The sequence below is a fragment of the Euleptes europaea genome, chromosome 14 (genome assembly GCF_029931775.1).
Source record: "Euleptes europaea isolate rEulEur1 chromosome 14, rEulEur1.hap1, whole genome shotgun sequence".
Taxonomy (NCBI): Eukaryota; Metazoa; Chordata; class Lepidosauria; order Squamata; family Sphaerodactylidae; genus Euleptes; species Euleptes europaea.
In genome coordinates, this window is record NC_079325.1 from 3,015,336 (window position 1) to 3,036,991 (window position 21,656).

Sequence of the window (21,656 nt, forward strand, 5' to 3'; positions counted from 1 at the left end):
CTCCAAGCAGTTCAAGGATCTCTCCGAGGAGAAGGCAAAGTCTTCCTTCCCCCCAGTCCAGAGGTCGAGCCTCCTTAAGGGAGAAAAGTTCATCCTGAAAACTGGCCCGACCGGATCCCAGCTTCGCCTACTCTTTGGGTGTCCTGAACAGAGCGCCGGTGGAAATGGGGAATCTGTAAGCAGCCTGGGAAGAGCAAGAGAGAAGCCTGGAAAGTTGTGGATATACAAGAACAGCCGCTGTTGTCTCTGCTGGGGCCACTCTTATGGCTTGAAGGTAAGAGCAGAAGCGGGAGGGTTTGCCTTTATCGAACAGACTCTTGTGAAATGCCCAGTGGTAGACCTGAGTGGATAAGTGGCAAAATACATACATGGGGGCGCAGAAGAGAACCGACAGGTCTTCTTCAGGAAGCAAATATATCTTGTACGAGAGGGAGGCTTAATATATTTGCATGAAATAATGTTTGCACCAGAATGGAAAGAAGGAGAGGGATATGCTTGAGAAACGCTTAGATGTGAAAACTGCCGTGATCCTCTCTGATGACAAGCTGAATTTTGAGCTGGGCGGCGGTGGAGAAATCTCTTTGTTAATGCTGCCCACTTATCTTTCCTTTTCCAAGCAGGCTTTATGGGTGCTTAGCTGTGATTATCTGCTGTGTGTAATTACAAGAACTGTATTAGAGAAGCTGGTAGAACTGATCTTTCTCACTCACATGGATAAGACGGCAAAGTTGTGAGGGGCGGGAAGGGGAAGAGCTCCTGTCTGGACACAGAAGGCTTATTTTGATACATTTGGATTCCCAACACGATAATGGGAGGGGCTGTGGCTCAGTTTGTAGAGCTTGGCTTGGCATGCAGAAAGTCCCAGGTTCAATCCCCGGCATCTCCAGTTAAAAGGACTAGGCAAGTAGGTGATGGGAAAGACCTGAGGCCTGAGACCCTGGAGAGCCTCTGCTGGTCTGAGTAGATAATATTGACTTTGATGGACCCAGGGGGGTCTGATTCAGTATAAGGCAGCTTCATGGGTTCATGTGTTCAAGGCTGAACTAAGAGGTGTAGTTTCCAAAGCCCTCAAGCTCCCCTCCACCACCTTGCAAATCTATCCTGTCACCACAACCAGCCCTGTCATTACAGATTCCTTGTCAGTCATCATTTAATACAACATTTGAAAATGTGTGAAGCGGTTTTTTATTCTTCCTCTTGGTTGCTCTCACAGCTCAGAGAAGTCAGTCACGGTTCCCATTTTACAGATGGGCTACTGAGGTGAAAGCAACCATGTTTTTCTCCAACAGTGCATCATTGCTGCTTGGCTGTCAGGCACACCCGCTCCTTCTTCCCCTGGAAATTGGTGGGAAATGTTCCATGGCTGTTTATCGGGTCTTATCATGTTCTTCAGACACCAGATAACAAGAGGAATAAAAAATACTAACAGAGAACTTGCTTTACAAATGAACCATGAAGCTGAATCTTTTTCAGATTTTTTCAGCACAATCTGGCTTAACTATCTCCAGGTTCCCATTTGCATGAATATTGTTATATATGAACAAGGTCTCCACAAACAGTGGTGGTGGAAAGAGCCACCATGTCGCAGCTGACTTATGTTCCCATCGGGTTTTCAAGGCAAGAGACAAACAAAGGTGCTTTGCCATTGCCTGCCTCTACATAGCAAACCCTGGACTTCTTTGGTGGTCTCCCATCCAAGTTCTAACCATGGCCAGTTCTGCTTAACTTCCAAGATCTGATGAGATTGGGCTAGCCTGGGCCATCAAGGTCGGTGATAACACAAGTAGACCTAACAGTAAATCCCAAGATTGCAGAGGCCAGCCGCACAAGTGCCCCCCCCCATAATTGTGAGGGATTTGGGGCATCTGAATCCATTGTTAAAGACAGGACGTTTTGGAGGACGTTGATTCATAGGATCGCCATGAGTCAGAAGCAACTTGATAGCACTTAACACACATCCACTGTAACTCCATTTTTTAATTACTTTAACCACACACAAGGGTATATTTAAAAAAGCACGGGGCTGTCTGCGTATAGCTTGAACGAGCTGGTGAGAACAGGTCTTGTGTGAATTGTCCTTTTTGTAACTTGCTATGAAACCACAGGGAAAGGCAATGTGAGCAGAATGTAGGGTTGTGGTGAAAAACCTACGGTCCGTGTTGATAAATTTTGTGATCCTTCTCAGGAAGGACGGGAAAGGTTGTCTGTGAAAAGTAGCTGAGCAACACAGGCATCCCCTGCTCGGCACTCTGGCAAGACTGGGATACGTTTTTAAGAGCTTTGCTCATTTATTTCATGTAAATATGATTAATCACTTCAAAGCCTTGACAATGTGTAGTCTCCTATTTATGTATTTATATGCCTTTCCAAACAACTCTTGGTGGGTTGCTACTGGAAACCCAGAAGGAGTTGGCTGCTTTTTTTTTTTTTTTTGCTTTGTCCATAAAAGAAAGAATTGTTCAATACATGGCAAAGTCTTGTTCATTTATTTCCCTGGAGGAATGTGGGTTTCCTCTATGTACAAGGAGAGGGAGAGATTTGTTTTCCTGCAAAGGAAGGCTCAATTAGCATTTAACATTAATGCCATATCAAGGGAATATGATTTTCTTTTTTTCTAAAGCACCATTAGTTGCTGTTTGATTTTGGCCTATTAAAATCCAAGGACTATGTAGTGAAGCAAGTGAACTGGTGGGTCCATAAATTCATCATGTGGCCTGAGAAAGTGGAGTGTTGTTTTTCTAAACAAAAGAAAACAAAATCAAAAAACAAGGAGCAGGGATGTTTAAAGATAATAGATATTGATTGGACTGCAAACCGCATCAACAAAGACGATTCTGGGAACGATTTAGGGTCTTATCTGCCTCCAGTTTGCCATGTTCAAAAGTTATCTCCATGATAATCAAGAGAGCTGCCTTTCTGTAGGACCTAGTGAATTAAGAGCCAGCATGGCATAGTGGTTAAGAGCGGCCGACTGTAATCTGCAGAACCAGGTTTGATTCCCCACTCCTCCACATGAAGCCTGCTGGGTGACCTTGGGCCGGTCACAGTTCTCTCCAAACATTCTCAGCCCCACCTACCTCACAAGGTGTCTGTTGTGGGGAAAGGAAGGGAAGGCAGTTGTAAGCCGCTTTGAGACCCCTTAAAGGTAGAGAAAAGCGGGTATTTTCTTCTTTTTCTTCTTCTCAAACTCTCCTTGGATGAGACATCTTTCAGCCTGCAAGCTGTCGTGTCAGAACTATGTCCTTCTTTATGCAGGAACGTAGAGACAGAGCATTCTAGCTTGCAAAATAAGTACTGTATGTCTAAGAATAACATCATAAACTGTGAGAGGAGATGAACAATTAGTCTTTTAAGCACCACAGGACTCCTTTTTGTGATAGTTGTAACAGACTACCATAGCAATCCCTTTGGAAAGAAACACACACACACTCAAAATACCAAAATTCGAAGGCATTCATAGAAATGGATAATTTGCTGGCTGAAGACAAGGCAAAAGAAATAACCTTATAAAGAATTTACAATTAACCTGTAGGACTCGTTGTAGAAAGACTTGGATCGAGTTACGGAGCTTATGCTCTTGTTGCTACTAGCCGTTATTGAATAGGTATCAACTCGAGCATACCTATCAGATTGGCCAAGAGTGCACATTGAACATATGAACACATGAAGCTGCCTTATACTGAATCAAACCGTTGGTCCATCAAAGTCAGTGTTGTCTACTCAGACCGGCAGTGGCTCTCCAGGGTCTCAGGCAGAGGTCTTTCATATCACCTACTTACCTGGTCCCTTTAACTGGAGATGCCAGGAATTGAACCTGGGACCTTCTGCATGCCAAGCAGATGCTCTACCCCTGAGCCACAGCCCCTCCCAAAGTTTTTTTTAATTCCTTTTGATATAGCTGGCATAATAGATGGTGAGAGTGAGGCCAAGTGGATCCATCCAAATGGCATGCCTGTCCTCTTCTGAGCAACATCTCCAGAATAGTTGAAACAGGCCAGGTAGATACTGCAGGGTAGCTAGAGTCCAGTATCACCTTAGAGACCCACAAGATTTTTGGAGTATAAGGTTTAAAGAGTCAAAGTTTTGAAAGATTATACACCCCAAATCTCATGGGTCTCTAAAGTACTACTGGACTCAAATTTATGCCAGCTAGAAGGCGTCTCCTCATAATCCTGCTTGCCCTTTTTTGCCCCCATTCCAGTATTATTTTCAAGAAATTCCACTGGTTTTGGAATGTCTTGGTGGTCTCTGGCCAGCCAAAGATGGAAGTCAGAATGTTGTGCAATACGGATCACTGGCCCAACAGTTTCCACATTGGAATTCATTCATCCTCTGTGACTTCAGGATTGACTAGCATTTCATACTAACTCAGCACAGAGTATGATAAATTTGACATGCCAAGATGTCCTTGTCCACATTGACATGTTTGAAGAAGATGTCTGGTGGCAGGATCTAGCTTCCACAAAAAGAGCAGGTATATGCAATAGAGCTTTGCATTTTATGTTATGCAAAACCTCACCCGCTCTCACTTAACCTTAGCAAGCCATCTGTATTACCACAACACTTATTTCCCTAGCCTACCTATCACTCTGCAACCATCCTAATATTATCCTAATTAAAGAAAGAGCACAGGGCTCCCGTACATTGCAAGTTTTTGTACATGCAATAGCAGTAGGTTCAAGACCTTACACATTATTAAAATGACTTTCATTTGCCGACTGATTACCTCTCCTAATAGTAGCAAACATTGCTGCAATTCAGGCAGGGAAATTACTCCAAACAGCATCTAGTCAGATTTGCACTGTGCCGTTCTCACAGACCATGTATTAATGGGAAAGAGAATAGAGCCCTTGTCTGCCATTTTTTGTCAGACGGGTGACCCAGGCATGAGAACGTATTCCTTAGTTAGAGGAATAGATGAGGATTCACCCATGAATGTCCTTTGCTTGATTACTCCAATGTGAAGTAGCACTTTGTGTGTACTCGCACAAAAGGACCCGTCACATCCAACCCCAAAGGGGTTTTTCACATCACCTCAAGCACCAAGCTCTTCAATCAGCTGTGAACCATTAGGGGTAGATTTGCACATTTTTGTAATCTGGGGCATTATGCAAGCAGATGAAACTAAGTCCCCTAAAAGGCACTAGGTTTGTGATGGATGTGACCCAGCTTGTAGTGTGATATCTGTGACTGATGCCCAACTCACTCATTCCAGTTGGTTGTCTTCGGAGAGGAGCTGTAGCTCAGTGGTAGAGCTTTGCTTGGCATGCAGAAGGTCCCAGGTTCAATCCCCCGCCCAAGCATCTCCAGTTAAAGAGATCAGGCAAGTAGGTGATGTGAAAGACCTCCTCCTGAGACCCTGAAGAGCCACTGCTGGTCTGAGTAGACAATACTGACTTTGATGGACCAAGGGTCTGATTCAGTATAAGGCAGCATCATGAATTCCTGTGATAGTTCAGTCATCAAGGGATGAAGAAATTACACACGGAAGGCAGCCAATCCTACATCTCACAACCAGAAAGAGTTAGTTTCTGCCAGTGTTTAGCTCTGTGACATGCTGGGTGTTGTGGGATCATACCTCCAGACAAGATTTCTTCTTTTTTTTCTCTTTTTCCATTTTTGCCATCTTGAGGGGTGTTTTTTTAAAAAAAATATTTGGACATGCTGATAATACATAACTCTGCACATCTGTGAAAAATTATATAGTTGGAATTATGCATTTCTGCTGCCAGTAATTTTCTCTGTTACTAGCCAGTGGTTGAATAATAGAAACAGGGTTCTCCTCCTTCCTGAAACCAAGAATTTGTGTCCTTTCAACATTGCATTTAAGAGCCAGAGTGTTGTACTAGGACAGGGGTGGGGAACGTCAGGCCCGGGGGCCGTATAAGGCCCGCAAAATCATTTGGTCTGGCCCTTCGTGGGTCCTGGCAGATCTCTAGCTCAGAAGGATCTAAGACTGGTGATCCGCCCCCTCCCGCGGCCAGGAATAGCCTCTATTCAAGGCAGATGTGAGTTTTGCCGAGAAAAGGAACCTTCTTTCCCCCTTGCAGAAGAGTCATTAGCTATGAAGCTGCTAGGACCGCCCAAGAAACTGTGTTAACCCTTTCCCACCTGGGCTGTGGAGAAACGTATTTTCTCTGTACTACAAGAGGGCTGGGGGCGGAAGTGGCGACAATGGAGGGGGTTAAAGGGGGCAGGGCCAGAATGTGCGGCCCAGGAATGATGTTATAAATATCCAAATGGCCCTTGGCAGAAAAAAGGTTCCCCACCCTGTACTAGGAGAACAAGGCTAGGAGCAGAGAGACCTGTATTCAGAGCCTCCTCTATCATAAAGCTTGCTGAGTGATCATTGGCCAGCCTCTGTCTCAGCCTAACCCCACCATACAATTATTCTGTCTGTGCATTTTTTAATTCCTCCAAGAAGCTGAGGAAAATATACATTGTTCTCCCTTCCTACATTTTATGTTCATAACAACTTTCTGAAGTAGGATGGGCTAAGAGTGGGTGAGTGGCCAAAGACCACCCAGTTAGCTTCCTGGATGCCTGGGGATTTGATTCCAGCTCTTTCCAGTCCTTGAGAGCTAGCTTGGTGGAGTGGTTAAGAGCGGCGGATGCTATTCTGAACCGGGTTTGATTCCCCACTCCTCCGATCTGCGGAGGCTAATCTGGTGAACTGGGTTGGTTTCCCCACTCCTACACACAAAGCCAGCTGGGTGACCTTAGGCTAGTCACACTCTCTCAGCCCCACCTACCTCTCAGGGTGTCTGTTGTGGGAAGGGGAAGGGAAGGTTATTGTAAGCCAGTTTGATTCTTCCTTAAGTGGTAGAGAAAGTTGGCATATAAAAACCAACTCCTCTTCATCTCCTCCTCCTCCTCCTCCAGCATTCTGACCACTACAACACACTGACTGATTGTTGGGAGGAGAGAACAGAGGACAAACTGTTCAAAATTAGTCCGAGCGTGCCAGAGAGCACCTTTGGAAGTCTCTGTGGTGTCAGTCATAGAAACAAAGAAAGACGATTTTCTCTGCTACCAGTTCATACACTGAATCTTAGTCAGCTAAATTATGTAGGGTAATTTGGGTTGGACTGAAATAGCGATTGTGATTTGGCCATAAACTGGGACATTTTTACAAGATTCTTAGTGGATATAAATGTCTCTGATCTGATCTGACTTGTATGTTAACTTGGAAACAGGACCAAGCAGTAGAGGTATTGGCAATACCATCTACTCAAGTTGTTATGGACAGACATAGTTTGGGGGGGGGGCTGTAAAAGCCACCACCGGTAAATTAGATCCTTGTACCTCCTGGGTTGTAAAATCTTGATGGGAGAAAGTTGATGTTCCTCTAGCTAAGACAGTAATGTGGTCCCTATTGAAGAATTTTTTCCTGGCTCTTTGAAGAAGGCTATTATTAGCCCTCTATTGAAGAAACTACTTTCTCCAAAGAAGATGCAAATAATTAGAAGCCAGTCTCAAACCTGCTGTTTTGGTGGAAGCGATTGAATGGTTAGTGACAGAACATTTTTATGTTTTCCTGGAGGATACATCTGCCTCTGAACCTTTTAAATACGGCTACAGACCTGACTAGGGGACAGGGATGGTGCTAGCTATTCTGATGGATGGTCTCCATGTCCAGATGGATAGGGACAATGCATTTTTGCCGGTCACGCTGAATCTGATGGTGGGTTTTGATACAATGTTCCATCAGACACAAAGTGTAATCACTGGAGAAGCTGAGTCCGATCCCCAGAAGGTGCCAATGGGCACATCTAAGGATTCTGTCTTATCACCCATGGCACTTAATATCTACATTAGGCTGCTAAGTGAGATTGTCTGTAGTTATATGATTAGGTGTCATCTATATGCTGATGATTGCCTAGCTCTATATTTTCTTAGCAGAGCCCCCAGAAGCAGGCATCTTTGTTCAGGAGCATGGCCTGGAGGCCGTGATCCAGTGGCCAAAGGTGAACAAGCTGGATCCAGATATAGTGGAGAGGATGCTGGTCAGAAAAACGGACTCTGTTGCCATCTTCGGTAACCCTGTCATTGGTAGAAGATGTAAAGAGCTCAGGGGTCTTTGCAGATACAGTCTTGCTATTGGAGAGGCTGGCTGCGCTTCTTGCTTTAAAATGCCTTTAGTCAATTACAACTTGTTCAATGAAGGAACTCCTGCTTTGGAGTGAAATTATCTGGCTTCACTGATCGAAGCTTCTGTAACCTCAAGGCAATATTTCTGAAATGCGCTTTATGTGTGTGGAGTTGCCTTAAAGACAATTCAGTTAGTGCAGAATACAGTAACTTGGCTCTTAGTGAAAATGCATAGTTTCTGCCTTATTATGTTTGTTTTTAAAAGATCATCTACATTGGCTGCTGGTGCTAATTCACCAGGCTCAATTTAAAATGCAGATCTTAACCTATAAAGGTGTTTGTGGCTTGGGACTGACAAAGAAGAAGAAGAGTTGGTTTTTATACCCCAATTTTCTCTACCTTTAAGGAGTCTCAAACTGGCTTACAATCACCTTCCCTTCATCTCCCCACAACAGACACCTTGTAAGGTAGGTGAGGCTGAGAGAGCTCTAAGAGAACTGTGACTAGCCCAAAGTCACCCAGCTGGCTTCATGTGTAGGAGTGGGGAAACCAACCTGGTTCACCAGATTAGAGTCCACCGCTCATGTGGAGGAGTGGGGAATCAAATCTGGTTCTTCAGATTAGTGTCTACTGCTCTTAACCGCTACACCACGCTGGCTCATAGCAAAAGAACCAACTGAACCTGCTTGTACATGTGTGCCAGCATATTTGACCACCCTATCACAGTGGCAGCCTCTTTCATCTTTCTTGACTGCTCCAGTGCCCTGGAAAGGGCTATGCATGGAAATGTAGACCATTTCCTCCCTGTGGGTTTTTAGGAGAGCTTATTTATTTAAAATGTTTAGATCTCACCTTATCTCTTTAGACTCAAGATGGCTAACAACCCCATGAGTTGCAAGGACATCAAAACATAGTCGATCAAAAATGCACCTTAAAAAAGTGCAGGGGAAATACTATGGGATAAGGCGGTCCTTAAGGTGTGTTGGTCCCAGGCCATACTGGGCTTTAAAGGTCAATGCCAGCACCTTGAATGGAGCCCAGAAGCAAATTGGAAGCCAATGTAGATTGAATGATATGGTCCCTATGACCAACACTCTGACTGCAGCATTCTGTACCAACTGTAGCTTCCGGACAGTCTTCAAGGGCAGCCCCACATAAAGCACATTGCACATAGAACACATTGTTTCATATCTCTGCCACTGACCAGATGGTCATGAATATGGCAGGACTTCTGTAATTGGGAGGGTGGAGGTGGCCGGGCTGAGCTCCCACTGGGACACTTGGTGTCTACTCACGGGTAGCCCTTTGAGTAGTTACAGCCACTTGCTGGATTTTTAAAAAAGGGACAACTCTGTTGAAAGTGTGTGTATGCCGTGATCCTTCTTTTGATGTTCCCAGGGGCTGCTGGCACCAGACCAATTTATCCATTCCACAGAACCCAGCTTTCCCTGGTTTGTACTGCAGGAGATGGTGGGGTAGCTTTAAATGCATGTTTGACTGCTCTGCTGCGGGGGGAAAGAAATCCATGTATGTCAAGAAACCAGCATATCAGAGGAACTACTTCAACCTACCCCCCCCCCCAACACACTGTTTTTCTACCTGTCTCTCAAGGGGAGCATTAAAATGCAATCTTCCACTTACAATCTGAAGAGTTACAGGACAGCTAAAGCTTTTAAGAATATATAAAGTGGCCTTTGCATGCAGAGGCCAAATGGGAAGATCTTAAAACAGTTTTGGAGCAGGCTGAACCCGGAGGTCTTTTGCGATACTGGCAGAGCCACAGGGGTTGCTCAGCACCCACCGGGGTACGGCTGCCGACTCCAGGTTGGGAAATTCCTGGAGATTTGGAGGTGGAACCTGGGGAGAGTGGGGTTTGGGGAGGAGGGGACCTCTGTGTGGTGTACTGCCACGGAGCCCGCCCTCCCAGGCAGCCATTTTCTCCAGGAAAACTGATCTCTCTCGCCTGGAGAGCTGTTGTAATTCTGAGAGATCTCCAAGCCCCACATGGAGATTAGCATCCTACACCTGGACCATGGCATCTGCTGTTGCCGCTGCCACAGACTGGGTGTGAGTGAACTGGATGTAGGGATGCCAGCCTCCACCTGGGACCCCCCAGAATTACAGCTCATCTCCAGACTACAGAGATCAGTTCTCCTGGGGGAAATAGATGTTTTGGAGGGTGGACTTTGTGGCACTGTATGCCACTGAGATCCTTGTTGTCCCTAGGCTCCATCCCCAAATCTCCAGGAGTTTCCTAAGCTGGATCTGGCTACCCTACCCGCCCCCCCCCAATCCACTGCTGGTGGTCAGGGGGCCCTGGCAACCCTAACTGGGTGCTGCATCTCTGCCAGCGGCCACTTGGCCCAGCTGGTTCCTAATCTAGGATTGCCAGCTCTGGGCTGGGAAATACCTGGAGAATTTGGGGGTGGAGCCTGAGGAGGGTAGAGTCTGGGGAGGGACCTCAGCATGATATAATGCCATAGAGTCCACCTTCCAAAGCAGCCATTTTCTCCAGGTGAACTGATCTCTGTCTCCTGGAGATCAGTTGTAATAGCGGGAGAATTTCAGCCACCACCTGGAGGTTGGCAACCCTATCATAGAGAACCAGCATGGTGTAGTGGTTAAGAGCGGTGGTTTGGAGCGGTGGACTCTGATCTGGAGAACCGGGTTTGATTCCCCACTCCTCCACATGAGCGGCGGAGGCTAATCTGGTGAACTGCATTGGTTTCCCCACTCCTATACGCGAAGCCAGCTGGGTGATCTTGGGCTAGTCACAGCTCTGTTAGAGCTCTCTCAGCCTCACCTACCTGACAGGGTGTCTGTTGTGGGGAGGGGAAGGGAAGGTGATTGTAAGCTGGTTTGATTCTGCCTTAAATGGTAGAGAAAGCTGGCATATAAAAACCAAGTCTTCTTCTTCTAACCCCAGTGGTCCTTCAAGGCTGATGCTGACCAGTAACCCTCCTGGGAACTTTACAGTTCTGTCCACACCACTCACGAGGTTCTTTACGAAGGAGGCAGCTTTTGTTCAGTTCTGTCAGTCCTCACAAAAGCACTCCACATCTCTCTCTTCAACTCCTCTTAAAAGACCCGCCTCCTTTCCCAATTGTTTCTTTCCCATCACAATGACTTCAGCTAGCCCCCATGTGTCTATTTTTAGCATTGTACTATTTTTTTCTTTTATAAAGGAGATGTAACTGCATCTGTGCTGTTTCTTTTCTCCGTATCGCCTTCCTCGTTATCTTCTCCTCTCCCCAAAAGGGATGTATTTCTGGTTCCAGTCCCCCTCCTCCCACTACCCTTTCCTTGCAGCTCTGGAGGAGGAAAACATACAGAAAGCTGAAAGTTGTGATTAGCCCATTCAGAAAATGTAAATGCCGTCTCTTCCTAGGCTGCGTAGCAAGCCGGGCGATGGAGGGAGAGGAAGACTCCCTTGCAAAGCCAGAACCAAAGAAAGATGCCACATTTTGACACTGCCACGGCAACTGGGAGTAGGATTGTAAATTTACTGGACTCAGCAAAGACACAAAATTAAAATGCCGACTGTGTGTAAAAGTCCTCGGTGGCGCCTTATCAATTCACAGGACCGAGGCAATAAAGTATTGTGGCCAGTCAGGTTTTGCAGCAAATATTAATTTTGTGCCGTGCCGTGCTTATCAGCCTGTGAGCGCCTTCGTTTATCTCGAGTGCCAGAGCAAATGCGGGGAAACTTTGCTTCCTAAAAGGTATGGGAAGCATCACTCTGGTTGTGGCTTAGGTTGTAATTGGCTCTTTCAGATAGTCTGGTTTGCTGCTGATCTACTTGTGTAAAAAGCTTGTGGGGAGTTGGTTGGGATGACTGGACAGAATCCTCACAGATGATAGACAGCCATTGACTGTGTTTCTCACTGGCCGTTCATTTTTCTTAAGAGATGGTGGTTCCCACATCTGTCCATAAGGGCAGGATTAGGAGACTGTTAGGGGAAATTAGGAGGAACTATGCTTTGTACTGAACCATTTTAGGCTGCTGAGGGAAGTCCGCAACATTTTGGAGTGTCCTAGAACTCTTGGTTTCAGCTTGGTATCGGCGTTGGTCTGCAGTAGAGAAGCAAAATTGGAGTCCAGTAGCACTGTAAAGACTAACAAAATTCCCAGGGTACATACTTTTGCGAGTCAGCACTCCTGAAGGCTTATACCCTGGCAATCTAGTTGGTGTTTAAGGTGCTACTGGATTGAGTCAAAAAAGCAAGCCACAGCCCTCAGTTTGCAACACCCGAGCAAGGGTATTAACGAGAGGTCATTTTGGAGGACATTAATTCATAGGGTCGCCATAAGTGAGTTGATGGCACTTAACACACACACACCAGCCTCCAATCTTGCCAGAAATCTTGGGAAGTTGAGAGCATAGAGTTCTAGGCTTGCCCTCCGATCAGAGCAGTCCAGTCTATTGTGCCTGACACAGGGGAGGGTAATGTGTCTTAACAACCACAGATAGCTCAGGGGGCATTGCCTATTGGTGTTCAGGATGCACTGGTCGATAAAGCATCAATCCGGGAATCCAAATTTTCACCATGGTTTAAACTCATTAAAAAAGATTACCCCTCCCCAAGGGAACTCTAGTAGCAAAGAACTTTAACAATCTGCAACTTCGGCTGCTAGAATTGTCTACGCTAGGTATTGGAAATCCAACACAATTCCAGTTGTTACAGAATGGAGCAGTAAACTTTTCGAGTTTGCACTAATGGCCAGACTAACTCACCTATTAAAAATGAACTCAATGGACGAATTCATGACAAAATGGCAACTTCTATATGATTATTACTCACGTGCCATGAATACTTATAAAATATAAGAAGCTTAGAGAATTATTCTAGAAACCGCTTAACGAGTGTCTATAACAATGGTGATATGTTTAAGATGACCAATGTTATTTTGACTTGACAATAGTTTTGACTGTGTAATGCTCGGAAGTAGAAATAGACTTGATCCTTTCCCCCTTATTCCCCTTTTTATTTTCTGTATCCCATTATAAAAATAATAAAATATATTAAAAAAAATACTACCTCAGATCTTCATATCTAGTTAGCCTCACAGTCTAGAGTCTCAGAGTGGCTTTTACTGCCTTACGATTTCAGACCATGCCTTCGGCCTTTTTGTTAGGTCAGTATAGTCAAACGCCAAAGGAGCAATGTACATGCATCTGTGGAATCCTGTGTCTGGAGGACGTATTTCATTATGTCTTATTATGCCCATTGTATAGGGAGCCCAGAGCTGGATGGGATTTTGAAAGGCGTAAACTTCTGTTCTGAAACCAAAAAATTGATTTTTTTCTACTATCAGACTCTGATGCACATGTGACTTATAGAATGTCTCAATTTGCCCTGTCTGCTAAGAGCCCTTGAGGCTACAAAGAAGGACACTGTTTAGGCATAGCAAGTGAGAGCACTTTTAGTTTTAATGGATTTCCCTCCTTTATTGTATTATAGATTTGTGATTGTGTAATAACTATTGTTTTACTTTTTATCCTGTAACTAATTTTTAATCAGTTTTCTTAGAATTTTGTAAATATTTTAGGATACTTTGTAACTCTGCTCTGGTTAGACCTCACCTAGAGTACTGTGTTTTTGGGCACCACAATTTAAGAAGGAGGTAGACCCTTAATGTCATACAAGCCTGAAACCTCTTAGCTTTGGTGCACTTGGTTATGCTGGACCATGTGTAGTGATATGGAACTTATATCTGAACCATGGTGCCTGTTCACAAGTGTCCCATGCCAGCCCCCTCTGCAGTAACCAACTGAACCAGTTGTATTATGAAGCAGACTGTTTTCTGACTGAAGGGTGGGTTCACACAACCAGCAAAACCAAGCCGGAAATCCTGCCCCAAACTGGGCCTCTTCAGGTCTTTGATGTGTGGTCACAGAGGAGACCTCTGCCAATTCAGCTGGCTCTTCTTTGAGCCTGCCTGTCCATCTTTGGTTCCGAGGCTTTGCTCTTTCTGGGGTGCGCTCACCAGAGACAGGGCCTTTTCCGTCATGGTCCCTAGCCTCTGGAGTTAGATCATGATGGGTAGCCGTATTAGTTTGACAATGGCAGTAGAAAAGAGCAAGAATCCAGTAGCACCTTAAAGACTAACACAATTTCTGGCAGTTGTTCACTTGGAGCTCATTGGGCTGATTTCTCCCTTCGTTTCCTTTCTCCCTCACTCAGTAGAACTGGCTGCTTATTCATTTTTAGGACCAGGCTTTTCCAAGCAGTGGTTATAATGCTGTTGCTTCAAGAAAAATGTTGATGCTTCTCTGTTTGGTTTATTGTTTTTACGATGTCTGGGTCTTCTTTTACTGCCGACTCATCATGGCGATTTCAGTATTTTTATTGCACAATTGTTAGGGTTTTTATTACTCATCTAAAAAGTACCTCAGGAGCCTTTTGGTGCAGAGAGATGCATGCTATTGATGTTTTAAATAAGCATAAGCAGTGAATCTGAATGTTCTCAGAACATTTTTAAACAGTACCCTATGCAGGTGAGCACATAGCAAACACTCAGGTGAACCCTTTTCTTTATTCTGCTAGCTTTTTATGCACAAAGGTTATTTTTGCAAGGGGAGGGGCATTCACTGGTATGTCATGCCAGGTCAATTGCCTCATCCTAGAGAGAGTGTTAACCAGGCATGCATTAACTGTGAGATGGACGAGACCAGAGGGCCTTACTGTTCACTCACCTGGCAGTCAGAGGACTATTCCTTGCATTCATCAGTCCTAGTAAGCAGATGATTAATTTCTCCTCCCCTTGGGCTGAAAGATGGCTTGTTAAATGTCTTTTGCAATTCACTGGGAGCTTTTCAACACACAATGAAATCAAATTGACTGGCTAAACATTTTTCCCCTCCTGAATTGTGCAGGGATGCCAAAAAAACAACAACATTAAAGCTTTTTCAATTAGCTTGGTTCTCAGGAGGGAAACCTAAAGTCAACAATTCCTTAAGTTTCAACTTGGCAGAATGCTTGTCTGTCAAGAAACCTTACGCTCTACTAATAGTAATCTTCTGGTGGTCCCCGGCCTGAAGCTGACCTCTACAAGGGCCAGGGCTTTTTCAGCCCTGGCCCTGGCCTGGTGGAATAGTCTTCCTGGAAACATCAGGGCCCCGCAGGACCTTAAGGAGTTCCACTGTAGGGCCTATAAAACGGAACTATTCCGCCTGGCCTATAACTGAGGGCAGCCATGAGAGGGTCCATTGTTACTGGCCTCCCCATCCTCCCCTCCCCCCACTCTTGACATCGGAGGGGGGCTGACCTGCTGGAACCCTGCTACATGGTGGCATCTGGGTGAATTTATGGCCACCTGTTTATGATTTTATTATGATATTTTAATATTATTGATATTTTATGGATGATTGATGGTTTTATGTGTTTTAAAGGTTGTTACCTGCCCTGAGCCTGGCTTGCTGGGAATGAGAGTGGGCTATAAATTTGAAAAATAAATAAATAAACCTGCAAAGTTGGGCTGGCTGACTCTGCATGGGAACCCCCCCCACCCGGTGATTTCTCTTCCATGGTTTTGTAACCCCATTGGGGTGGGTTTTGGGAGCAGGTGGCATAAAAGATGGGGATACATTTCTGTCACTTGCCTGCCTCACAAAAATGTTGAGGGGATAAAGTGACTCCACTGAAGCTCCCCCAGAAATGCAGAAGGAAAGGTGGACAATGTCCTGTGGAGGGCTGGATGAAGAGGAGTCATGGCTCAGTGGTAGAGCATCTGCTTGGCATGTGGAAGGTCCCAGGTTCAATCTCCAGCATCTGCAGTTTGGGGAGGGGCTGTGGCTCAGTGGTAGAGCCTGTACTTGGCATGCAGAAGGTCCCAGGTTCAATCCCCGGCATCTCCAGTTAAAGGGACTAGGCAGGTAGGTGATGTGAAAGACCTCTGCCTGAGACCCTGGAGAACCGCTGCCGGTCTGAGTGGACAATACTGACTTTGATGGACCAAGGGTCTGATTCAGTAGAAGGCAGCTTCGTGTGTTCATGTGTTCAAGAAAAAACATCTTAGCAGTGTGTAGAACCATCCTCCGATGTCATTCTTGCCTTCCAGGAGAGGTTGGTTGTACAAGCAATGCCCGAAGCAGCTTCCGGCAGTCATAGTGCCCTCAGGGACACCCAGGAGGGAACTGTTGGATCAGAACCATTGGTCCATCAAGGGAACTGTTGGTCCATCAAGGTCAGTATTTGTCTACTCAGACAGGCAGTGGCTCTGTGGGGTCTCTGTGGGGTCTCTTTTTCATCCCCTACTGCCTGGTCCTTCTTAACTGGAGGTGCCAGGATTGAACCTGGGACCTTCTGCATGCCAAGCAGATGCTCCACCACTGAGCCACAGCCCCCCCCCAACTTTTGATGATCTTATGATGAACCTAGGAGCTGGGCCTGTCCTTTGTGATACATTTTGTGCCGCACGTAGTTTCCCACGCCACATACATTACTGTTATTGCTTGTGCATAAAACCAGGATTATGATACCATCCCACAGAGACAAAGCTCTGAAAATTCTGTGCAAGGAAATATCAATCCATTTCTCTTATTCCATCTCAGGTCTCAGGTTTTAGGTTAAGCAGAGAAGTGATGAGATGGATCAAGGGAGCGATTACATTAGCAAAGCGAACTGCCAAACAAGTCAGCCCAGGACAATGGAGAGGCCGTGCTGAGCATGGCTGGAACATCCCACTGCAAGGGGCAATGCCACCTTTTCCCATTGGACACAACCCTATGACAGTTTGGGGAGGGGGAGGACGCCACTCTGAGCTTTTCTAGTTCAAAGGCATGTTCAGAGACTCAAGGGCCATTTATACTTGGGAATTAGCAGTGTGTTCCAGGCTGAAGTTCCCCACATATGTTTTTGAGTTTTTCACACTGAACCGGAAGTGACTGTGAAGCCGGCGTATACCTGCTTCGCATGACTTAAGAGCCCCTTTAACACGACCTTTTGTGTTTGCTCCGCCCCCACACCAAAGAATCCCCTGAAGGAAACATGCAAAATGACAGCTGTGCATTAGCTATGCAAATGGAAACTGGCTAATGGAAGGTACAAAGGAGCAGGCAAGTGGGTGTATGTGTGGAATTTCTCCTTTTGCTTCAGGACCGTGAATAAGCATTTTAAAGGTCGCATTTAAAAAAAGAGCTTTGTGTGAGCATTAAAATTGACCCTGCAGAAATGGCCATGCAGAAAAATGTGGTGGGTTGCCAGCTCCAGGTTGGGAAATACCTGGAGATTTTCAGGGCAGAGCCTGAGGAGGGTGGGGTTTGGGGAGGGGAGGGACTTCAATGGTGTATAATGCCATAGAATCCACCTTCCAAAGGGGCCATTTTCTCCAGGTGATCTCTATTGGCTGGCGATCAGTAGTAATAGCAGGAGATCTCCAGCTAGTACCTGGAGGTTGGCAACCCTATAGGGGAAAGTGCCATCAAGTTGCAGCCAACCTATGGCAACCATGTAGGGTTCCCAAGGCAAGAGAGGTTCAGAGGTGGTTTGCCATTTCCTGCCTCTGTGTAGCAACCCTGGCCTTCCTTCATGATCTGCCATTCAAACACTAACTAGGCTGAGCCCCGCCTAGCTTCTGAGATCAGATGAGATTGGACCAGCCTGAGACATCCAGGTCAGGGCCAAAGGCACACGGAGGTGGTTTGCCATTTCCTACTTCTACCTAGCAACCCTGGACTTCCTTGGTGGTCTCCCATCTAAATACTAACCAGGGCCGACCTTGCTTGGCTTCTGAGATCTGACAAGATCAGGCTAGCCTGGGCCATCCAGGGTGCAGAAATATGGAGAGGTGCTTTTCTCAGGCTAGGTTCTTCTTACAGAGAAGTGCTAAGCAGTGTTACACAGCCTTCTAGATCCAATGAAGTCAATGGGTTTATGAGGATGTATCTGTTTTGGACTGCACTCTTAATCCGACACACTCAAAAAGCAAACTTGGGGTATGAATGACATCTGATCCCCATTTTAGTCAGAAAATTGAATGCCTTAGCCCTGGGAAATTGGGAGAAAACTGAGTTATCCCAGTGTGCTGTGGGATACGCTTTGTAGAACCTCTGAGACTTCTTCTATACTCAGATTATAAATGTGGCTACTCGTTTTCCAATTTCTTGCCTCCCTCCCCAACTACTAAATTCTCCTTTTCCTCTACAAATTAACATATATCCCATAATTATATTTTATGTCCTGTTCATTGGGTTCATTTGAGCTGTACCTGCCCCCCCCCCAGACGCCCTGGGCTCTGCAATTACCCATAACCAGGACTTCAGTAATTAAAAACATTAGTGTACCATATGACGTCTGTATCTGAAAGAGTATACACTCCCAAAATAATGAGATGGAAACTTTTAATGAATATATGGATCACCATTAATGACTTTTTAGAATGGACTGAAGACAACGGCAATGCATATTTTCTTGTGGGAGGGAAGTAAAGTTCCAGTGTTTTGATGCTCCTAAAGATGCAATTTAAACTCCCACGAACACAAACCAATGATTTGGAATAAGGTGGGTATTTTTCTCTCCAGTTTCAATGAGCGCAGACAGTTGTGTGGATGCACACTGTAAAATGCCTCATAAATGAAAGAGAACATTTATTTGGAATTAAGAGAACATTTAAGAAATATATAGGCTCACAACAGCCATAAAATCAAGGTTGGAATGCAGACATTTTGACTCTCCTTGTTTACACGGCAGACCCTATTTTCCCGGGATATGTTGGCAATCCTTCTTTAAATTGCTGTCAATTCGTAGTCACTTTCTTTTCTCAGGTCTTAGTTGAAGCTCAGGTTGTACATGTCTTGGGACTGGGGTATCTGAAGGGCCATCTTCTCCCAGATGTTCTTGCCTGGAAATTAAGATCTCAGGGACTGGCCCTCCTGACTACCCATCAATCAAAGAAGCTTGTCTGGTGGGCATATGAAAGAGGGTCTTTTTGGTGGCAGCCCCATGATTATGGAAAACCTCCCCAGGGAGGTGTGCCTGGCCCCTCACTTTCAATCTTTAGGAGGCAGCTGAAGAAAACTGAAGTCTGTTTTATTTAGGACTTGATTTGGTTAAGTTTACTAGCATTCCTGAGTTGTGATTTGGGCTCAACCGGGGCACATATGAAATACCATGGTTTCTAGTACATAGACCATGTGGAGTTCTATCATTTCTGCAAAAGCTCTAAAGCAGCCTTGAACAGGCTAGACCTGGAGAAAGAGGAGACTTTCTTTTGTCCGGTCCAGTGGTAGAGCATCTGCCTGGCATGCAGAAGGCCCCAGGTTCAATCCCCGGCATCTCCAGTTAAAGGGACTAGGCAAGTAGGTGATGTGAAAGACTTCGGCCTGAGACCCTGGAGAGGTGCTGCCAGTCTGAGTAGACAATACTGACTTTGATTAACCAAGGGTCTGATTCAGTAGAAGGCAATTTCATGTTCAACCTCCACAGCTCCTTTTTCACCCTGAGTGGAAGAAATAAACGGGGACTTCCTCTCCTCTACTCTCCACTCAACTACCCACAAAGATGAAATCACAGCTTGGTCTGCAGGGTGACTTCCATATGAAACCAGGAACAGGAAGGAAAGAGGTTCAGCAGTCTCTGCCACCACCTCCTTTTTTCTTGCTCTGATCAGTAGTTAACATAGGGAGCTTTGACTCTCGAAAGCTCATAGCCTGGAAATCTTGTCAGTCTCTAAAGTGCTCCTGGACTCGAGCCTTGTTTTCCTTCTCCAATTGGCACTCCGATTCTGTGCAGGCAGGGCCGTCATAACAGCATTATAGGCCCCAGGACAAAGCAGTGTACTGGGGCCCCTATCTACACAACCACTCACAGGAATAAAAATGTCAATATTATATTTATTGGTGCTTCCACAATGAACAAGTCCTTTCTTACATTATACTTCAGGGTTTATTCTTAATCCAGACTCAAATTAACATTAATATTGTTCATTACCTTTAGTGAAACACATGCTAAATATGCATTTTCCAATAACAAATATTTATAGTTTAGTATACTATCTATTTATTCAGCGTGGTGTGAGAGCCAGCGTGGTGTACTGGTTAAGAGCGGTGGTCTGGAGTGGTGGACGTTAATCTGGAGAACAGGGTTTGATTCCCCACTCCTCCACATGAACGGCAGATTCTAATCTGGTGATCTGGTTTGGTTTCCCCACTCTTACACATGAAGCCAGCTGGGTGACCTTGGGCTAGTCACAGCTCTCTTAGAGCTCTCTAAGACCCACTGACTTAACAGGGTGTCTGTTGAGGGGAGGGGAAGGGAAGGTGATTGTAAACCCATTTGACTCTCCCTTAAGTGGTAGAGAAAGTCAGCATATAAAAACCAACTCTTCTTCTTCATTAACAGCAAGTCACAATATACATAGATCAGCATGGGGCCCCTATGCTCATGGGGCACCCAGGCAACTGCCCTGCATGTCCATGCATTAAGATTGCCCTGTGTGCAGGCTGTTTCTGGGTTTTAAAAAAACTTGTGGGGAAGGGCTGCTGAACTCTGGATGATGTGTGGCTTGGGCTGCCGAAGCATGTGCCAAATGTGTTGTGGTCCATGGGTGCCAGCCACCCACAAACCTCAGAATAAGGCAGAGAGTTTTTCCTGGGGCAGATGACACAGCAGCCACAACTGAATTCCAGTGATAGGTTCCTGCCTCAAATAATCCTACATAATCCAGAGGCTGCATAATCCCACATTTACTCTCCTGAGCTCTCAGAAGACAGGCTATGAACATAAGGAGTAGCTGCTACCCACCCTGCCAGATGGGTTGGGATGAGTGATCATGACCTTCCACTCTGGTTGGGGACTTGACATCCTCCTCTGCAACAACACTCCTTCTCTTCACAATGCCACACACTGGCTTTCTGGGATTCATTTGAGCATTGGCAGCATGCGCACATAGCCTTGAGCTGGCTTTCTGTTCCCAGAGTGAATTTCAAGCTTTCATCTCCATGCTGAGAACTCTGTAACGATTACTGGAGCAAACAAACAAACATGACCCCATGTTTCCTGCTGGTGATGTCTGCCGACTTTGACGTCAGGCCCAGAGGTCGATGTTGCGCTCATCAAACAGGAATCACAAAGCAGAGCTGAGAGTAACATTTCCTTATCCAAGGGTTTTACTTGTGGTCATGCCGAGCAAATCAGAACAAGATAAGAGGCTGCAGAGACAACCTAGAGCAGTGATGGCGAACCTTTTAGAGACCGAGTGCCCAGACTGCAACCCAAAATCCACTTATTTATTGCAAAGTGCCAACACGGCAATTTAACCTGAATACTGAGGTTTTAGTTTAGAAAAAACAACACATACATTAACATCTTTTGCCTTAAAAGAAAAACACAACAGAGCTTTCAATGATACAAACAACTTTTTATTGAAAGGTAAAAGTTTGCATTTGGCATGCTTTTGAACAATTAATGTTTGTTCAAAGCCCCTCAGCTGGGCGGCGGGGAGTCCAGGGAAGGGGGGGGCTTTGAAATGCTCCGCACAGCTGGGCGGTGGGCAGTCCAGGGAAGGGCAGGCAGCGCGGAGCAGTTCTGGGCGGCGGGGAGTCCAGGGAAGGCAGACGCGAGGGC

General features: G+C 45.6%; 1 protein-coding gene across 1 annotated transcript in view; it reads left to right on the forward strand.

The window, feature by feature from the left end:
• Positions 1-252: 252 nt before the first annotated feature.
• Positions 253-21,656, forward strand: part of DRD2 (dopamine receptor D2) — a 79,314-nt gene continuing 57,910 nt past the window's right edge. The window contains exon 1 of the mRNA XM_056860310.1: positions 253-274. The gene's annotated coding sequence lies outside the window, so the exon portion shown is untranslated. The remainder of the gene's footprint in view (positions 275-21,656) is intronic.